Below are 21620 nucleotides of genomic sequence, written 5' to 3'. Positions count from 1 at the left end.
TCTTTCGTTAACGGCATCCTATCGTCAAAGTTTGTCACTTTGATCGTCCGCGATTGTCGTACGAACCGCATTTTACCTCCCCTCCACAACGAATGAATAAGAATATCGAGAAAGCTGGCCTATTTATAGAGGCGCGTAGAACTGAGATGCTCAGTCTTTAAAATGTTTTTGCTCGTGTTGGATAACAGCGATATTTACGATTTAACCGCCGAGCAGTTAAAGTATATACCAAAGGTCATTCTACTACGACAGTTTTATAATCACATAGATTATTCGTAGGTTAAGCTTCCCGAACATATCAAGGCAGATTCGGAGGTTCAGCAATATCGGCGCTGTTTAATACATTATAATTTGCCGTGTCAGCAAACGCACATCGACGGTCCGCCGCCGTTGATAAAAAACTGCGGCGAATGCCACCGAAGATAGGTCGAGGTCTGTTGAATCGCGCGATAAACGCGCTTCCGATCGAATTACATATCCCCGGCTATCAATTTTGCGGTCCGGGACTCGTTTAGAAACACGATTGGCAAGGGGTGATCGGGGTATTAATCCATTAGACGCAGCGTGTCGCGAGCACGACATAGCCTACTCGCGTAGCAACGATCTCGCACAACGACACGTGGCAGACAATATACTCGCCGCGAAAGCGCGAAAACGTTTCACCGCGAACGATTCGACTCTCGGAGAGAGAGCTGTGGCTACAGCCGTCTGGGCGGCCATGAAGGCTAAAACGAAACTCAGTATGGGTTTGAAAACGAGGAAAAAGAAGAAGACCAAGCGAATACTTCCGGTAGCGAAACGCGGCGGTATCCTACCGATCCTACCGTTATTAGGGGTTCTCGGCTCGTTGGTCGGCAGAGTGGCGGGAGTCGCAAAAGCCGTGAATGATAACAAAGCCGCGCGGCGTCAGCTGGAAGAGATGCAACGTCACAATCGCGCTATGGAAAGTCACGTACTTTATCTTGCTCCGTACAAACGCGGACAGGGAGTCTCGAGAAAAAAAAACGTTGAAGAAACTCTAAAAATCCCCAAGGGTGTAACTACCAACGTACAACTGCAACAATTGGCAAACCGTATGCGCATTCCATATTTTAGAGGTATTTTCATGCGCGACTCGTTACCGATCAGCGGTATACGTCGAAACGAAAGCGGTATCGTGAATTTGGATAATACTGAGGGACCGGGTACTCACTGAGTGGCGTACGCGAAGAGGGGAGATCGTGCCATATATTTCGACAGTTTTGGCAATCTTCGACCACCGAGAGAATTGGCGCAGTATCTAGAGAACAATGTAATAGAGTACAATCGCACGCCTTATCAGCGATACGATCAGAGCAATTGCGGACAACTGTGTCTGCGTTTTCTACAGTTGGTTGACAATCAATTTAAAGACCGGCGTTACGCTATTTAATCTCAATTTCATTCAAACGTGTCACTGACATTTACGCTCACCGGGAAGAGCAGCATCCTCGCGCTAAGCTACTTTCCCGCCGTGGATTTGAGCGATGGCGATTACGAGCTCGGTCTAACAGATTTTGAAACCTATCACACGATACCAAATGTAAGTAAATTCGTCGAACAATAAATTCTACTATGACGACGACGACGACAAGGAGATTACCATTCCCGAAGAATCGTACGAACTGCGTGATATAGACACGTATCTGAAACGCGCTCTTTTATGGGACCAATCCAATAATGTCTCGACAAACGAAGATGAACCGCACCCATTGATTATTATTTGGGCTAATAACAATACGATGAAGAGCGAGATCAAATGCGTTTATCGGATAAATTTCACCAAACCGAACAACATTGGGTCGCTGCTGGGATTTTCAGCGAATCGCGTGCTGGAGTCGCGACAATGGCACGAATCGGATGTTCCGCTAAATATCATCAACGTAAACATCATTCGCATAGAGTGTAACGTGACCGCGGGTGCGTACAGCAACGACAAGTATGTGCACACGATACGAGTTTTCACCGAGCGTGCCTCCAGGATATAAGATATCGGAAACGCCGGCACAGATCATTTACCTTCCGATCATCGTGCGGAGCACTTCGGACTTGACGCTTCGCGTCGTGGATCAGGACGGCCGATTGATTGATTTTCGCGGAGAAAAGATCGCCGTTAGACTGCATGTACGAAGACGACGACTGTGGTAAACCGTGAGATGCTCATACTGAACGAAGCTGAGCAGGTGCGACAGACAAGAAACAAAATTAAAAAGACAATCCGATCGCCAAAGAAGAAACTCACTGCGTCGAACGTTGAATTTTTAAAATCATTGGGTTTCGTCGTACGAAATGGCTAATATCTTAAACATTGGAGGTGAACCGATCTTTGACAACAGCGTCGTCAAGATTGAGACACACACGTACAATCCGTACGCCAACACAACGTTTGGACATAACGATGAGATAAGAATACCCATACAACAGCAGGATTTATACACGTTGCCGTGCGAGAGCTTTCTCTACGTTGAAGAAAGATTGACGATAAAGAAAAAAGATGACACGTCTGCGACAATGCTTGCGAATAATTGCGTGGCGTTCATGTTTGATGAAATTCGATACGAGCTCAACGGTGTGGAGATTGATCGCAACAAAAACGTTGGAATAACCAGTACCATCAAGAACTATGTATCGTTTACAAATGACAAAACAAAAATTATGCATAATGCTGGATGGGACATTTTATCCCCGGAGGGATATTTCAACTTTTGCGTACCGCTCAATACATTGTTGGGCTTTTGCAAGGATTACAAATGCGTGATTGTTAACGCTCGTTAAGAATTAATTTTGATACGAGCGCGCAGCGATAACAATTGCATTGTAGGAAATCCGGCGACGGAGCCGGAAATTGAATTGTTTAAAGTACAGTGGCGAATGCCTCACGTTACATTAAACGAGGTCAATAAGTTATCTATGCTACGGAACTTGGAAAGCGGGCGATATCTTAGTGTTAGTTTCCGTTCGTGGGATCTGTATGAGTATCCCATGTTGCAGAGCACGACCAAGCATTCGTGGGCCGTCAAAACGGCGACTCAGCTGGTGAAGCCGCGGTACGTTATCTTTGCGCGGCAGACCGGGCGCAAGAACATCTTGTCGTAAGATGTTAGCGTATTCGATGACTGTAACTTGACCAACGTGAAACTTTATCTAAATTCCGAATTTTATCCGTACGACGACATGAATCTGGATTTTGGCAAAAATCGATACGCCGTTCTTTTCGATATGTATGCGCGTTTTCGTAAAGCTTATTACGGATACGACTGCTTCGATACGCTTTGCACCGTGGTTACATTCCTGACAAAAGGACCTTTTGTCGTCATTGATTGCTCGCAACAAAACGAATCTGTCAAGAGCGCTACCATGGATGTGCGAATAGAATTTGATTGTAAAGAGAATGTACCAGCAAATACTACCGCCTATTGTCTCATCTTGCATGATCGCGTAATCGAACACTGTCCGTTGTCGAACGTAGTGCGCAAAATCATGTAAATTGCAATATCAGCAGATATTGCGATATAAGATACACTGACGTACCGCGATAAGATACAGATTGCTCCGTCGTTTCGTCATGATCGTACCAACGTTTGTTGATCTGCAGGGATTCACCGTCGGGATGAAATTTGTCGTAAAGGAGGTGGCGGTTCTGAGAAACGGGACCGTTTTGGCACATTACATTTTTACATGTCCTATGCCATGGAGTCTTTTCACAAAATCCGACAGATCATGCGTTTTCTGGTTGATTGCAAATCACCATGGACTACGATGGGAGGACGGAAACGTGCCCTACAGCATGGCGAAATATCTAATTACATCGGCTGTACTTGGAGAGGACGACGAGACGTCGACTTTTGTGTACGTCAAGGGATGCCAGAAACGAGAATGGCTGGTGGATCTGCTTGAGAATAAAGCGAGAAAACATCTAAAAATTGAGACTTTGGATGCAGATTACGAAGATATCGAATCTTTAAATAATCTAGATATTACTAATACTGTAAGATGCGAAAAACATGTTAAGGATTGCGCATTACAAAATGTATTAAAAATATTTAACTGGTGGTCGCGACACCAAAAAAATTATGATTTTTGAAATAAACTATATATGTATATATAAATGTTTTATTTCCTTTTCCCACATACTTTGTAGTATAATATAGATGTTTTAGCTGTTCAAGAGCTGTTTTTAGCTGTTTTTTAGTTGTTTTTAGTTGTTTGATAGCTGTTTAAAAGCTGTTTTTAGTTGTTTAAAAGAAGTTTGATAGCGGTTCAATAGCAGTTATACAGATCGCAGTTATACAGATAGCTGTTTTAGTTGTTTGATAGCTGTTCGAGAGCTGTTTGATAGCTGTTTTTAGCTGTTTCATAGCGGTTCAATAGCTGTTTGAGAGCTGTTTCATAGCGGTTCAATAGCTGTTTGATAGCTGTTTTTAGCTGTTTCTTAGCGGTTCAATAGCTGTTTGATAGCTGTTTGATAGCTGTTTCATAGCGGGTCAATAGCTGTTTGACAGTTGTTTGATCGCGGTTCAATAGCAGTTTTACAAATCAAATCACCGAAAGTCAATGGCGCGATATCGTTTTCGAGAACATACGTGTCTCGCGGTGACTTCATCGCACACGTGCAAAACTGTCCATTGCAGATTTTTCGGCAGGCGCATCCGTACGGCTATTGAGATGAAATTAGATATGATAAACAAACGATGTGACAAAAGTGGGACATAGAAGGATGCATTTGATGGTACGCTCAGTAGTCGAGGACTAGAAGTAAAAGCAGTCGGTTGGCGTCTTGTTTGTGCGACTTATACAATTCATTCGCCATCTTAAGACAATTAAAACATTTAAAACATTAGATTTAAAAGTAGTGGGTGCAAGTGTGGAAAAAATGGATTTCGAAGAATTGCACTTTGAAAAGAAAGAATGGAAGTTGAAGCAAACGAGGAAGAAATGGAAGTGCCTGGGGAAATGAAAGTAAATGAAGAGGAAGGAATGGAAGTTGATGATGATGATGCAGTATTGTCAGACGATTCATGTTATGATAGTGAAATGTCTGAAGATGTTTCGGAAGAAGTATTCAGAGTCATGAATCGGGCTGAAGTCAATGCATTAAATCCTCTTACAAGGATGTGCTGCACGTATTTTTACATTACTCCAGGACAGAAAAAGTTTTGTGCGTCATGCATCGTGAGAATCGGTGGATTATTTTCGATGCTGTATGCTTGTCGTAAACACGACACCAGGCGGTATATTCTGATGACGGCCTCTTTTGTTCATCGTGCGGGGACCCACTATATCTCATTTCAACATGTAATATGTGTTTTATGTGTGTTTTTGTGTAAATATTGACTGTTTAGACTGCAGTATTTTTAAAAATATTTTAAGTGTATATTATATAAAATTAAGAGACTTATACTGCTAAGGGACTAACAATAAGTGTAACAATAAGTGTAACAATAAAAAGACAATCAATGTTGTTTCGCACACAGTGCGAAAGGTGACTGAGAGCCGGGAGGTGGTATCCAGCGATGGTAAGCAATTTTTTTACAATATAAACGTGAACGCGGACCCCCTCGCCCCGCGGCGCCCGAAAACGCGAACGCTCCGCGGCGCGGCGAAAACGCGGTTGCCCCGCGGCGCCGGAAAACGCGGACCCTTTCGCCCCGCGGCGCCGGAAAACGCGGTTCCTCCCTCCCCCTCCACCGCGGTTCCCTCTCCCTCTCCCCGCGGTTTCCCCTTGCCCGCGGTTTCTCCCCGCCTGCGGTTTTTCCCTGCCCGCGGTTTCCCCCTGCCCCTCACCCCCCCTCAGATCCCCGAGTTAGAACCGGCTTATATTACCTACTCTCGTTTAAGTAAGAAATGCAAGATACAGTGACGGCTCGTAAACACGTCTAATCGGTTTCGAGGCCCGGCGGAAAATCTGAATGGCGACAAACGTAAACAATCAAACAGGGCACGTCGTCAGGCAGCGTTTCGCGGCTGCCTTCCGGGCTTCTACCGGGCGTCTCAGCTCGGGCGCAACACTGCCCTTCTCTTCTTAGATTGTCGTACCGATAATCTCCTGAAGGGCAGCGCCCAGACGAGCACGGGGACCAAGCTACCTCGCTCTCCTCCCCGCGGCGATTGGCCTCCAGAAAGACCTGGCCAGACTCCCCAAGCCGACTCCAGGAAGGGTCGCCCACACCGTCTCATCCTCGAGCTCCGGTCCTCCGACTTGACGTCCTCTCCTTCGACGGCCGCCCCATCGCTCTCCTACGAAATCTTCGGACAAGGGAAGGGGAAAACTTCCCGTGGACCCTGCGCCCCGCAGGGTTTCCCAAGTCCCCGCCCGGCATTTGCCCTAGGGCCCACGGGAAAACCACAGGTCAAAAAACGTGGGCAGGCGGTCCTCTTCAGGCTGAGACGCTTCTGGAAGTTCCGGCCGATGTTCTGCCGCAGGTCAACCGACGTCTGAGGACTTCCTTTCGCGTACCACCATCCTTTTCTAAAACAAACAGACAACTCACAGAAACACAAAACAAAATTACTGTTAAAAGTTAAAGAAATCGAACATTTCAAAACTTTTTTCAAAAACATTTATTCATAATTTGTTCGCTACAAAATTTATTAACAATCCGGGCTCCGTTCTACTCTAACCTTCCCTCTTCTAACTTTCTCTCAGAGTACAGAGCTAGTCTATCCGAGTGAACAATCTTTCTTCTGTTTGGGTGACTTCTGGATGCAATACACCACATCGTTCAACTTTTTTACTATGCAATAGGGCCCCTCCTAGTTGCTTTGCAATTTCGGGGCTTTTCCTTTAGTTCTACGAAGATTGTAGAACCAGACCTTTTGCCCCTCTTGAAAAAGAACACGCCTAACTCCACGATCATACCAGGCTTTTACCCGGGAAGCTAGAATGGATTTTCTCCAGTTTCTTTTTCAGATTCCTAAACGTAGCTCCCCTCCGTCCGCACCTCTCCTTCATGAAATTTTGGAGGACCTCCCTGTAACAAATCTAACGGTAATCTTAGATCACGAGCAAAACATAATTCCGCAGGAGTAGCGCCAGTTGTCTCATGTTTCGATAACTTATAAGCCAACAAGAACATGGGTACCCACCGATCCCAATCCTTTTGACTTTCAGAAACAAATTTTGCCAAATAATTAGTAATCGTCTGATGTTGTCGCTCAACTTGTCTATCCGACTGAGGATGCAAGGCAGTAGTTCTCGTTTTCTTAATTCCGAGAAGATTCATTAACTCTGCGAACAACTTTGACTTAAAGTTCTTTCCCTGATTTGTATGCACTTTGGGGACTCCATATCTAGAAACAACTTGATTGGCGAAGACCTCCGCCACAGTTTTAGCTTTTATATTTTTCAGAGGAAATGCTTCCACCCACTTAGTGAAGCAGTCCACGATGACAAGGAGATATTTTTTCCCAGAATTGGTTGTAGGAAGAGGGCCAAGAACGTCCATCTGAATCCTCTCAAACAGTGCCCCAACATTATAAATCTGTAGAAGGGATTTTCCTTTCCCAGAGGGACCCCTCTTAGAAACGCAGACCTTACAAGATCTGCACCAGTCCTCAACATCCTGTTTACATTTTGCCCAATAAAAACGTTTCCGAATCTTTTCCAAGGTTTTGTTGATTCCAAAATGCCCGCCTGAAGAAGAATCGTGGGCTTCCTCAAGAATCTCCTTAACCCGGCTTCGGAGAGCAACAAGCTGGAGAAAGCTTGTATTCAAACTCGGAGCTTCCAACCTTTTGTATAGAACACCTTCTCTCAGAACCAGCGCATCCCAATGCGACCAATAAATTTGGACAAAAACATTTCTGGCAGAAATTTCAGAACGCAGAGGACGGATTCCAGCTTCCTTACCCCGTAGGATAAATGTCATTCCCACGTCCTCTCCCTGTTCCTTACGCCAAGTTTCCAAACTCTCTCCTTGAAAAATCAAACGAGCAATTGTTCTATCCTGTTTCCCAGCTGACTTTTTCTCAATTTTCGCACAATATCTACAGTCGAACTTTTCACATTGTCGTCTGGACAATCCATCAGCATTTTTATGAGATTGACCTTTTCGATGGATAATCTCAAATTCATATTCTTGGAATTTTTCCAGCCATCGTGCCAGCTGTCCCTTCAAATCCTTGAAAGACATAAGCCACTTCAATGAAACGTGATCTGTGCGAATTAAAAACTGTCGTCCCAAAAGATAGTGGCGGAAAAATTTTATAGAGTCTACTACTGCCAAGAGTTTTCGACGAGTAACACAATAGTTTCTCTCAGCCTTATTGAGAACCCGACTAAAAAAAGCTAAGCTCTCTCTTCTCCCTCCTGTCTCCGCGACAAAACCGCACCAATACCAATATTCGAAGCATCGATATCTAAAAGAAATTCTCCCTTCCCTTTGGGAAAAGAAAGCACCGGAGGGAAAGATAAAACCCGTTTTAATTCTTCAAAAGTTCTTTGACATTTCTCCCCCCAAATGAACTTAATCTGATTCTTCGTAAGAGAGTAAAGGGTGCAACCCGATTTCCCTCGGTCTCGCTGGCCAAAGGGGCGCGGCTACAAATTAACCCGCTAATTGCCGGACGATAGCTCCAAGAAAATAACGAGGTCACATCTCTTACCGTAATTCCCGTATCTGAGGTCTTGGGCGATACCTTTCGATTGGGCGCCAGGTGCGATTATAGACGCGCACCACGTCTCGATAACGTCCGCCTTCTTAGCCTCGCCGCGAGCTCAGAGCGTAGTTCCGCGTGATAGGAGTGAAGGTGGAGAAGGAGCGTGACGCAAGCCACACACAAAATAAAGCTCGACGATAAACGATATTAATCAGATATATTTTACATAAGGAACAAACAAATCATATCGAGAAACCAAGGTCGGATATCGCTCGAATGGTACCAACCGGTACCAACGCGGTAATCGAATCGGCAGTTAAAGCACGCGCGGAGCGCGTGATGTTCACGCCCGCGAGACTCTCTTCGCGAACGGAGTTCTCAAGCGAGCCCAGCAATTTCGATTTGTATGAGCGCGACCACGCGATAACGCCAATCCGCCCACGCCTTAATCCCCAGATCCCGAACGCACGGCGATTCTTATACGCACGACATAAACGATTCTCACACGCACGACACAATGCCCGTAGCGCGAGCCCACAAGTACACAACGCCATGTAATGGCGCGCTCGCGAGATTCTTCCTTGAGCAAGCGCGACGATATTTGCCCGCGCATGCGACGCAAAATATCCGCGGAACTCGTAATGCACCACAAGGTGCCCGGCGCGGTCCCTCCCGACACGCACACGGGACTCCCGCACGCGACACGCAACAATACACCCGAATACGCAACACTAAGTACAATACCCACCGGAACGAACCGCCCGCGGCACGCTTCCGTTCACAATTCACAAAATACGTACGGCGATAACCGCGAATTGACCGTCGATTTACGCAAGTTTTTGAGTAGGGCTTTTAGAAATATCCTTGCCTACGATCTCGGCCGGCCACGCGCCCGCGGTCCCGACAAACCGCCACGATAATCTACCCGGCATCCACAACGGCGGGAGCCGGTATCCAAATGCGACACGTAATCAGGCCGATTCACACGGTAATCTAATCGATATATACATTTACTGGCACCGGGTCGCGACCGAGATCGAGTCCTCAATTACTTGGCGGCGCCGGAGTGGAGATCTTACAGAGGTAGCTGCTCGCTGCTGCTCGGCGGCGTCGGGGCGCTTGTCCTGGGGTGGCTCTTCGTCCGCAGCCAAATCGACAGTGAGGAGCGGCCGGCTCGGCGGGACCACGCCGGACCCCCGCACGTGCGCCCTCAAGCTCGCGGTTCTTCCGCCCCGCCGATTGGTCGTGTGTGCCGCCCTGTTCGCGACGTTGCAGACGATTTCCGCCGTTTTTCCGCGACCCGTTTGATTTGGCTGCTGGTTGTGCGCGGGCCCCTCGCGGTTTCCCGCCCGGCTGGCCAGGTCGTGGCGGCGCCGCTCGGCCCTCGGGGCGCCGTCGGGTGAAGTGTGCGGGTCATCCACCCGCGCTGCAGTCGCGGTGGTGCACCCGTGTTCATGCTGCGGCGGGGCCGTGTTACGCTGTGCGAGACATTTTCAGCGATTTTCCAGCGGCAGGTCCCGGTGGCCCGCCCGTCGGCCGACCACTCCGCCGTGCGTCCTCCGAGCGCCCGCTCCTCCCTCGTCGCGACTATCGTCGTTACATTCAGTCGGTGATCCCACGTTTCGACACCACCTGTCATCCCTACGGAATTTAGCTAGAAAAAGTTAGTTAACGCGGGTAGCCCTTCCTCGACCCGAGTCGAGGTGCCATCCCTGACCTTCTCCTCGGCCGAGCTACCGTCTGGGCGGAGGACGCGACAAATGTCACGTCACAAGGGGTTTCGCTAAAGAAGAAAATTCTTTAATAAATTTACGATAATACGAACAAAATCCTAAGAAACTTCGTAATTGTGATTTGGTATGCGGAACCGACCAATCACTAACTGCAGATATCTTTTCGGGATCCGTGGCTATGCCCTCTGCCGAAACTACATGCCCGAAATATTTAACATTTCTTCCAAAAAAAGTACATTTTCTTGGATTAATTTTCAAATTTACTTTTCTCAATCGTAAAATCACTGTTTTTAAATTTTCCAACTGTTGGGGATTCCCCCAATTTAGTAATGTAAAAATTATATATATATGTACTGCGATATACGTTTCGTTTGCTTCTCACGCGAAATGCTCGATAAGTTCGGAACCGCCGGAAAAAGCCGAGCCGCGTCGAAGGCGAGCGCGCGTCAGCATCCCCACGCGGCTCGCCCGACCGCCGGCCTCCCTTCCAACAAACCCGCCGCGCCGCGGTATATAAGCCGGCGCTCCGACAGGAGCCGACACTTCGTCTTATCTCCGGCTCTCTGCTGCCTTCGACAAAGCCTACCCTATCCAACTTCCTAGGGCGACACATAAAACGAGGTCCGGTGCTCCGAGTCTCGACTGAGTGCTCTCAGGTGTCCCCAAACTCCAGCCTACCCAACCGACGATCACGATTCCGCGGGGTCGAGCACGCTCGGTCTCGTAGCGAGCCCTCTCGCTGTCGTGACCCCGGTGTTTCGCTTCCTGCCGTATATACCTACCGCGTCTCTGCAGGCATCGAACGTTAGACCGCGTTTCGCAACTCCGTCACACCGCGACAATTGCATTCGCGATACCGTCTATCGTTTTTACCGCTTTTCTGTGCGCACGTTATGTAAATCGCATTTCAAAACTACGCATACTACAAGTCACAGCGTGCCGAGTGCATTCGCACTAATTTTTCTGTACATCTCGCGTTTCGTCAGTTTTGTTTTATTATATCGAATAAAGTTTATATGCATTATAAGTCAATTGCTATCTTTTGGGCCTTCCACTCAAGTTCCTAACAAGCGATCGAGTCTGCGTTTGACTGAAACCCCGGTCGTCTCATAGTTAATGGGCTGAACGAAGCCATTTGTAATTATCTCGCGTTCTCGCGGAACAGATTCGGCGATTCGTTCGGCGCGTTTAGTGCGCGCTCAAACACCAACATTGCAGAAAAACTTTTTCCAAAAATGATTACATCATCGAGATAAACCAAGCAAATTTTCGACAACAAATCTCTTAAAACTTTCTCCATTAGACGTTGAAATGTAGCAGGGGCATTGCAGAGACCAAAGGGAATTTCCTATAGAGAACGCAGTTCTCTTTATCTTCAAAACGAATCTTTATTTGCCAGTATCCGCTTTTTAAATCTAAAGTACAAAACCTGTTGCTTGATAGCTGATCGAGTATGTTATCGATTCTGGGTAAAGGATGAGAATCTTTCTTAGTTATCAAATTCAATTTCCTATAATTTACACAGAATCTAATTATACCATCTTTTTTTCTGACCATAACTGCAGGCGAGATCCAGGGGCTTTGTGACTTCTCAATTACTCCTTATTTCTATATATCCTCAATAATTTTATTAACTTTCTTTTTCATATGAATAGGAATACAACAAGGGACCTGTTTTATGGGGGAAGAATCTTTCACATTTATCACATGTTCAATAACATCACAATTCCCTGCAACAAAATAGTTTCAGAAAACACATCTTGGAAATCTTTTAGAAAATCGGCAAAAAATTCTTTCTGAGCCTTATTCAGACTCCCAGAATTATTTTCAAAAAGTTCTTTTAAGATAGAAGAGTCTCCCTCGGTAGAAGTTTCAACACGAGAACAATTAAAACTTTTTTTCCTATTAAATTTGGAATTATCAAAGAAAGGTTTAAAAATATTCTTCAGATTCATTTTTTCAAGAAAATCTTTTCTCAATAAACATTCATCAGAAATCTCTGTCACAAACATAAAAACTTCGACAGAATATTTACCAATTAGAACATTAACCTTTATTTTAGATTTTAAAGGAACTCTTTCTCCAGTTGGATACCTCAAATTACAACTCTCTACTTTTATTCTTTCTACTTTATCATCAACTATTTTGGAATTCACAATAGAAACATTGGAGCCCGTATCTATTTTAAATGAACAACATTTATTATTCAGAAAACCATCATAACAAAAATCTATTTCATTTTTCTTATTATTTATTTTAAAATGTTTAAATTGACCAATTTTTGGGGAATTTTTCATAAAAGTTGAGCCCACCCCGCCAAGCTCAACTAAATCGCGTTTCCCTCATTGGGGCATTCCGATCGGAAATGCCCAGTTTTACAGCACGTCCAACACTCCCCCCGGCCGGCGCTATTGCTGCCACGCCAATTCCCTTTCGGGACCTTCCCTCCTTTCTCTTTCCCTTTACTCTTCCTATCTTCACTACGTTTTTCGTTTTCCACTACATTCCCAACTCCCTTCTTTACAAAACTTTTATTAAAATTTTCTCTATATCTTTCAGAATTGCCCTCCTGAATAATTTTAAGCGCTTTGGCCTTTTCGACGGCCACATTCAGAGAGGTTATTCCTTCCATCTGAAGCGCTCGCCTGATAAAATTATCCGTAACAGCCGAAATAAACTGCGCGCAAGCGATTTTGTCGCTCAACTCAAACGGGCACTCGGGGTACGCCAGGCGCGAGAGTCTATCAATTTCTAAATTAAGTGCGGCCAAATTCTCCCCGAATTTTTGTTTACGATTTGTAAACGCAACGTAACTGTTGTGCGATTGACGTCCCTCCCTAAAACGCAACTCAAGCTTCGTTTTTAATTCCGCGAAATTTAGCCGTTCGACATCCTGCACCGTCTCTAAAACCGGGCGCGCTTTTCCCCTCAGACTCGACGCCAACACGATTGTTTTTGTAGCGTCATCTCAATTATTCGCCCGCGCGATTAAATTTAATTGCGAAAAATATTCTTGTAACGAGACCGTCTCGTCGTACGTGTCGGATTTGAGCTTGTATCCTAGCTCAGCACTCGCGACGCTCGCGACCGCGGCACTTTTACTCGCACGCGCAGCTCGCACCCTCGCGCCGCTCGCATCCGCGTCTTCTACATTCGCATGCGCGACTCGTATTTCCGCACCGTTCGCGACCGCGACTCTCTCACTCGCGTGCGCGATCCGCGTCTCCGCGTCGCTCACGGCCGCGTCTCTTTCACTCGCGTGTGCGTCACTCTCTCTCGCGCCGCTCGCGACTTGCGTTCCCGAGTCCCCAGACGCTCTGTTACAAGAAGGACTTAGATGTGTATTGGAGATCGTCCCTGGGAGTCGGCAGAGCCCCTTCTCCTGCTGACGAAACGTCGCCGCATATTCCCTTTCCCTCCGCGCTTGCTCCTCGCGCAGGAGTCGGACCTCCTGGATTACAGTCTGGAGGATCGCTGTAATTGTCGACATCGTCGAACCTTCTGGTTGGGGAGTCTCCACCCGAAGCCTCTTTTGTGAAGAAGGTGCCGAAGAAGCCATTCCGTCTCGAGAGTTTTTAAGGACGAGCCTCCAAAATGTTGCGCTTGGCCGCGCGTTCGCTGCACTCACACACACACTCACATTCGCGAACGCGGCGCGCAATCCCGTTTCCGGGAATAATGACTCTCTGGTAGAAAAGAACTCGTTTAATTAAGAAATGCAAGATACAGTGACGGCTCGTAAACACGTCTGATCGGTTTCGAGGCTCGGTGGAGAATCTGAATGGCGACAAACTTAAACAAACAAACAGGACACGTCGTCAGGCACGTCGTCAGGCAGCGCTTCGCGGCTGCCTTCTGGGCTTCTACCGGGCGTCTCGGCTCGGGTGCAACAATATGTACGTGTTCGTACTAAACATAGCAAAACCTCGAAGGAAATTTTGTTGATTTTTTTTAACGTTTTCAGCGACTGTTTTGAAAATAAACTTTTCTTTTTTTAATGAATCGCCGTGGAAGGCATTAAATTCTGACTCCATCACATAAGCTACTTCCAACAACTGGTCAGAGGGAAACATTAAACTTCCCCTGGATAGAATGCTAATGTAATCGATGTCAGTATCTGCTAAAATACGTGCCGGATTACCCAAGAAGGCATACTTTTCTCTATAGCGATATGCCACATAGCTCGCTACATATTTCAAACTTTGTGTAATCCAATCACTTGCAGCAGTTATACTCTCATATTCTTCCAGAAGGTTTAATTCTTCAATAATTGAGGAGTAATTGAGGAGCTCTGTGTTCGGAAGCGGACCGAGCGCGCGAGCAAGAACACGAACCGCGTAGGAAGAGACAGGCAAAGAGCAGAATTGACGGACAAGCACAGTTTATTTTTCTATATACACTATTTACAAACTGTATCGCAGTTATAACGATAGAAGATATCGCGTCGCGAAAGCGCAAGCAAGCGCCGATGCAGGCAGCGCGAATTAAGCGAGCGAACGAGCGAGCAACTCTATCTATTAAGCGTACGCGAAAGAACAGGAGCAAGCAACTCGATATTGACAGCGGCAACTCGGGAAGCTGAGAGCGACTGACGCCGTTGCCAAGAGCGCGTGTCTCTTTAAGCTCTCGGGGGCTTCTCGCAAATTCGAGACTTTTCGATACACGCTTCACCGAGAGAAGTCCCCGAGAGATGCGCGATCGACAATTATAAACAGAGGAAACAAAGCGAACAAAGAATGCTTTGTCTCCACTGTTTACTCATTTAAACGTTCCGTCGAAAGTCACGGCGATATTGCTCAAGTCTCGTTGCTCGCAATTGCCGTGCTGAAATTCTAATATTTTCGCCTTCGCTATCGTTAAACGTTTAAGCAATCTTAAACACTCTGAAACCATTTAAAAAGGGTCATGAACAAGATAAATAAAAAGAAAAAAATAGAGATGAAAATGTGTTTATCGCTTTTTATAATATAGCAACCTGTGAAAAAAACAATCGATTAAAAAAACTTTTTTCATAAGCAAGTGAGTAAAAGGGAAAAAGTTACTACACAGAAAAAAATGACGTATCAGCATTAAGTCTAAGTGGAAATATCTTGTTAATTCAATAACAATTGTAATAAAATAAGATCATAAGTATTTGTTTCATTAACAATGTTATTAAATTAACAAAATAATTTCCAATTAAACTTGATGCTGTTGATGTAGCATCTTTTTTTTTCCGTGTGCAGAATAATCAAACCTGCATCATCAATGTCTTTTTCGAATCACTTGAATCCATCAGATAGCTCGAGTAATTGAACATCGCCTATTCTTTCGATTCCCTCTCTACTAGTGGATTTGACTGTGTATCGTCTTCAGGTAATAGTGTTAATACGTTTGTCAAAAGTTCATCCTCATCTTCGTCGTATCATCATCCTCATTGTTCGTAGTTGAAGTTAAAGTTGAAGGAATGGCATTGGCTATTTGACGTTGCGGATCTGAATTCATATCGTGTGCCTTGATTAAGCTCGAAACGGTTGCATCAGGATCAGTATTTGTTTGAACCGACAATAAGTCAGTGGAGTGCTTGTCAAGGATATACCAGCAAAGACGATTTTTGATATCTAGATTGGGATGATTATTGGCTCCCCCCATTCTTCGATATATGAAAAGCAATTCTCCAACACATCTTGGTTCAAGCAAGATGTGAATAAATATTCAATTGGACGATCATCAATAACATACATTTGCTTCAAATGTTTGAATAAACCTGACAATGATTGACAGCACAGCAAAATTCCTTTCTGGAATGGTAACAATTTATTATGCCCACAAACTCTCATGCTGGTTATAAATTCATTCATTTCACGTAAGACTTTACATTGCTTTTCCATTTCAATTCCAAATACGTATGCTTCAGCATATTTGGCGTGTTTTGTTCGACTGTTAAAAATGTCAAATCATTTATCGAATAGATTCAGCACATAAAAAAGAGTTTCCCAGTTCTCGAAGCCAGCAATACCGTTTTTCCCACAAGTTTCAATAGCTTTAGCATTAGTATGCAAAAATAATTGTGCTGCAAATTTCACTTTCTGCCGGCCAGTGCGTACAACACCTAAATGTTGTTTGGTTAACTTATGAACAATCGTCAAATCTTTAACTCTCAATATTAGAAGCAATTCAAAGCACTTCTTATCAATAATATTGCCACAGTAAACAAATCCATGATCGAGCAAGTGATTTCTAGCCAGCTTTAACATGTGCGGAGCATCGGCAAAAATGTAAACTCGCAATAGATTGTTGCTGGGATGCATGAAATAGCAATTCCCTTTTTCGCTGTCGATATTTAAATCATCCCATAGTGATTTATTTTTTGGCCCCAGATCTGAAGTTGCAGCCACAACTGTGAATCCACACTCAAATAGCTGCTCCAAGATTTTTGTCAGATTTTCCTTGGTAACCGGTTTGTCATATTCGTAAAATACTGGTTGTGTCTATTTAGAAAAAAGTCCTCTAGCCATCGTCACTTGACAAACCCTATGTTGCCCAATTACTTGTTTTTCTTTCCTATCGATAGACATATGATCGGAAATATACACTTTATCGTAGCTTATGACAGCCAATTTTTCAAAACTTTTCATGGTTTTAGCTTTTTGCTTCATAATAAGTAGAACATCTTTCAAAATTCCTTCTTCTATATTCAATTTCTGAGCTCATTTCCCTAAAGTTGAGAATAAAGGAAGCGGAATTTTCATAGTGGTTCTCAAATATCTGTAAGCCTTAGGGCTTATGCTCCGTAAGTTTATTGCTGCTGCAACGTCTTCAGCGCACCATCTTGTTTTCTTCTTTTTCGGATCGAGAAGAATATTTATTTGCCCGAGGGTGAATATCCTTTCTAGTATTTTCTTGTAATTCCGTTCCTTGTCTAGCAATTTTAATATTTTTCTGTTCCTTACTTCGAGCATTTTGTTTATTACCTTCAACTTTCTCATCAATTTATTGTTAACCGTTTCTGACACCTTTAATTATTTTCTTAAAATCAAGAGACACGGCAGTGTCTCGCGTCAAGTACACGCGGAGTGAGACCGACCGTGACTCTTTTACGCGAACGCACGAGTTGCGAGTACCCGATATTTTGAGATCTCAATAACGAGTGAACGGATCAAGTTCCAAGTAGGCTTGATCAATAGCTTGGGTCGATTTGGGGGAAGGGGTTTCTCTTATAATATTCCGCTACGTGCCCTACGAGCGGAGATATTACGATGCAAAGTCTGAAATGGTAAAATTACAATTACGTCGTTACAAATAAGTCGTCGTCGTCGTCGTACGATTGCTTTTTTTCTCGATAAATGGCATTTGAGAACATGTCGAGCGTTCCCCCGGGTCTCCTCCATTACAGTGTTGCTACACTGAAAAGAGACAGCATATACGCGTACGTGTACGTGTGCGCTCGTCGCTCAGTCGGCTCAGTGCGTTCGCGCGGACAGCGCGCTGTCAGTCAGTTATATTAGGTGCTTTCCATTTACATCAAAACTCAGATAATTCTCATTTGTGACGTCGTTCTATCCTTTTTGGCATTAATGAATGATAAAGACAGAATGACGTCACAAGTGAGAATTATCTGAGTTTTGATGTAAATGGAAACATCTATCTATTATAACCTAGAAATAATGACAATCGTTTGTGACCGTCGCCGCGTGATAGATATAATAATGTAATAAAAAAATAAAATACAACTGTGCCGTGTTGATATGTATGAAAATACTGCAATGTATTTCAAAGAACAAGTGTAGTACCGCAATTGACGTACAGATTGATCGTCTCGATTATTTTGACGATAAGAAATCGTCTTGCCATTGAGTGTTTTTAAGATGTTATCATTCTTTGTGCATAGAGATATATTAGTGTGGATATATCCGAGAAGCGGTCTATCGAGAAAAGATAAAATTTCTTAACAATGTATCTTTGATATTTCTTATTCCAATGGCACTGGCAGGATTTGCCACAAGTTCCGAATCCTCTGAAATCTATACAGAAATATTTAACAGTCGCGTCGAAGCACGACCAGCGAGATAACGTTGTCAGTTATTAGTGTAAGTGCATATTATAATATACATTCTAAATCATGATTCTAAAGATTGTAGAAATATCTCGGTAATGACACGGTGAAAAAACATGTATTCTAAGAGAGACAAAGAGTTAATTACGTACAAAAAACAGGTCGCCTGTATGCTCTTCAAACTGAATTGAAATTGTCCACCAAGACATCGGCGGAGATTAATTTTCTACTAAAGTTGATGGACTGATGGTTGGAAGCAACGAAGAAAGAACTGCATGACAACGAAGCTATTACTAACGATGTGACTGTTGAATCGCATTTAGAAAATTGGGCCTTGAAGCTCTTTTTATATGCCGATAAGAACGATAGGGCTGCAAATTTTTCCAAGAATGTACTACAGACCTTTTATACCGCTCAGATATTGTACGAAGTGTTAACGCTGTTTGGAGAATTGAGCGTGGAAGCGGCACAAAATTGGAAGTACGTTCAATGGAAAGCAGCTTATTTCAACAATTGTTTCACAAATGGAGAAACTCCGGTGCCAGGGCCAATGAAAGAAGCAAATAATGAAAGTACTTCTATTAATGCGTCGAATGACAACGATGGTAAATATTGGGTGTTTATCATCACAAATTTGTCAAATTCTAATGAACATTTTATGACCATCAGATGAGCCTGAATCAAGTGTAAATCCTGGAAGTCCTAAGGATAATACTTTGCTAGATCTGCCAACTACAAGAACGCAATGGTTTGAATCAGAAGATGATAAGTATGGTGCCAAGTTGACGGTTGAATAAATGAGCAAAGTTCAAAAAATGATCAAATGGGCAAGCAGTGCATTAGATTATGTAGCTACTTCTGTAATGAATCTTCGGAAAACTCTGCATCTTTTAACTATTGGTCAGGAATCAGCATAGATGAAATGGATAGAAAATGTGTTTAAAATAGAATGAATACAAGCAGTGAAACGTAACTGAGGTGAACGAGCGACAGGAATTTAGTTATCTCAGTATATTTACAAAAGCTCTTCCTGATGAGCAGAGACACAATATCAATAAAACATACAATAGTAATCAATATAAATGGGAAACACATTGAATAGTAGCATAGTTCAAAATAAAAGCAGAATAATAATCATCCTTATATCCTAAAAATTAGAGCAAATTAAGTATAATACATATATAAAGGTTGGCAATAATTATGTAAAATAATTGCTTCTTGAAGACACTGTATGTGTCGTGATTGCAAATCGCATTACTTTTATATCTCGCTACGAAAACTTAAACTAATACTTTGAATAATGCGCAACGTAATGTCGAAACTAAAAAATCTAAATGAATATTAATATCACGCTATATAATTTGGTAGAACATGTAATGCCTCTCCCGAGAATCTTTACTTATTGCTACCGGAACGTAAGAGACCCGCGTGACGGGCTACACAATGCGGTATCAAATATCAAGGTTATTTTACCGTACCGACATAAACACAGAATCTCTCGAAAATGAAATAACACAACAAATCGTCTCGAGTCAAACACTGCGCTGAACCGATAGAAGTATAATTAAAGCGCGTACAAGTGGTGTAAACCGATGCGCGGCTTATCGATATTGCGATCTTACTAGCAATAGAGACCTTCGTTAGACAGCATTATCCGATGTAATCGGAAGAGCTTAAAAGAGCCCGTAATGGCGTGGTCCACGCTTATCCGAAACACGGAAAGAAAAGGAAACGAAGTACTTAACGTTGAAGAACTCAGCTCGATCGTCATAGGCGACATTAACCAGGGATGCAATTCTCGAGAGCTAGCGTAATTCGTCCTTCTTATTAAGCACTCGTATTATTCGTCCCTCGTGCGTTGTCTGGAATGTTCTCGCTCTCTCTCTTTCTCTTAGGCGGTAATGAGCTCGAAAATCGCACGCACGCAGTAATCAATCTGGTCGTGATCTCGAGCATCACGCCACGCGCGGTATCGCGGGCGCGAGGCCGGTACCTCGAAAGTAATTATGCAATGGCGCAGTTTTATACGACACTTTCCGAGCAGAATATTCTTCCGTATATTCAGAATCACGCCTCGTACAATTAATTGATACAACCGAACGATCTCACTCGACCGTACTTTATCGGGATTACGCTTATACGAACAATTCTTACAAAACGAGCAAAAGAACAACGACCTCGAAACGTGCTTTCGGTATCGCGGACCTTGAACGAATGACGCGGAACGCGTCTCGTCGCGTCGCAAGCACGGACCGGTAACAACAAAAGAGGATCGGTAGCGCGCTCCTAGCTTCCGGCGCCGTGGTCGCCGCTACGCTATCGATTTCACAAACGAGTCGATATTTTCGAGAACGCGCTAATTTTGAACAAAATGCGTTCAGTAATGTCTTATTACTTATAATTAATTATGTTGAATTTGATGCCTGTATCGCGCATAATGCCCAGTAAAAGATATTTTACTAATATTTCACAACTCTTGGGTACGAATAATAGAAGATGAATAAGAGGCATGGTTACAATTAGGTAGTCAAATCAACCTCTGCATATGGTGCACTTAAATAAAAATAAAAATTGTTGCAGTGTTTTCCAGATTGTAACTATTGTCCAAGATGATAGATGTATAGTTAGAGTTTCATTATATTTATTGAAACTACTTTAAAAGTATTAATATTCATTTTAATAAAATATTATTAATGAGACATTTTTGCAAGATTATTGAAAAATCTTGAATTAGATTGTTTTAAGATAAATGGTTTATGTAATTTAGCATATAATTGCTTGTACAAACTTTAGGATTTAATATAATCATGACATTGATAAACAAACTTGCAACAAAACTAGTTGTGTTTTATTTCATATGATTGTCTTAACTGTTATATAAATCTCACAAAAATTAAAGGAACACTAAATTTATCTTTTAAAATAGGCAAAATTCAAGCAGCTGTAATTTTTTTAAAAATGAACGAAATTTAAATTTAAAAAAAGGATTTTAAGGCTCCTGGATAGTCACCGCGGCCATATTGGATTTTTACTATCGAGGCGAGGAAAACACCCAATTTTGTTGTGCATGCCATTTTCAAATAAAAAGACATTTCAATAAAACATCACTATAGATCGTTTCAGAACATTTCCGAAATTGGCCGAAAACTACCCTTTTCCTTCGACAATAAACAAACAGCCATAAAACGAAGCTTGAACATACGGGAAAAACAGCCGTTTAACGACTATCGAAAGAA

The 21620-nt window shown here is 43.4% G+C and overlaps 1 pseudogene; it reads left to right on the top strand.

Moving 5' to 3' along the window:
- Positions 1 to 718: 718 nt before the first annotated feature.
- On the top strand, positions 719 to 19301 carry LOC112465970 (annotated as a pseudogene).
- The last annotated feature ends 2319 nt before the right edge of the window (positions 19302 to 21620 follow it).

The sequence above is a fragment of the Temnothorax curvispinosus genome, unplaced genomic scaffold, assembly GCF_003070985.1.
Source record: "Temnothorax curvispinosus isolate PA1 unplaced genomic scaffold, ASM307098v1 QBEX01015692.1, whole genome shotgun sequence".
In the NCBI taxonomy this organism is placed as follows: domain Eukaryota; kingdom Metazoa; phylum Arthropoda; class Insecta; order Hymenoptera; family Formicidae; genus Temnothorax; species Temnothorax curvispinosus.
The sequence above is the reverse complement of the archived record's forward strand: the minus strand, read 5'-3'. Positions and strand labels throughout refer to the sequence as shown.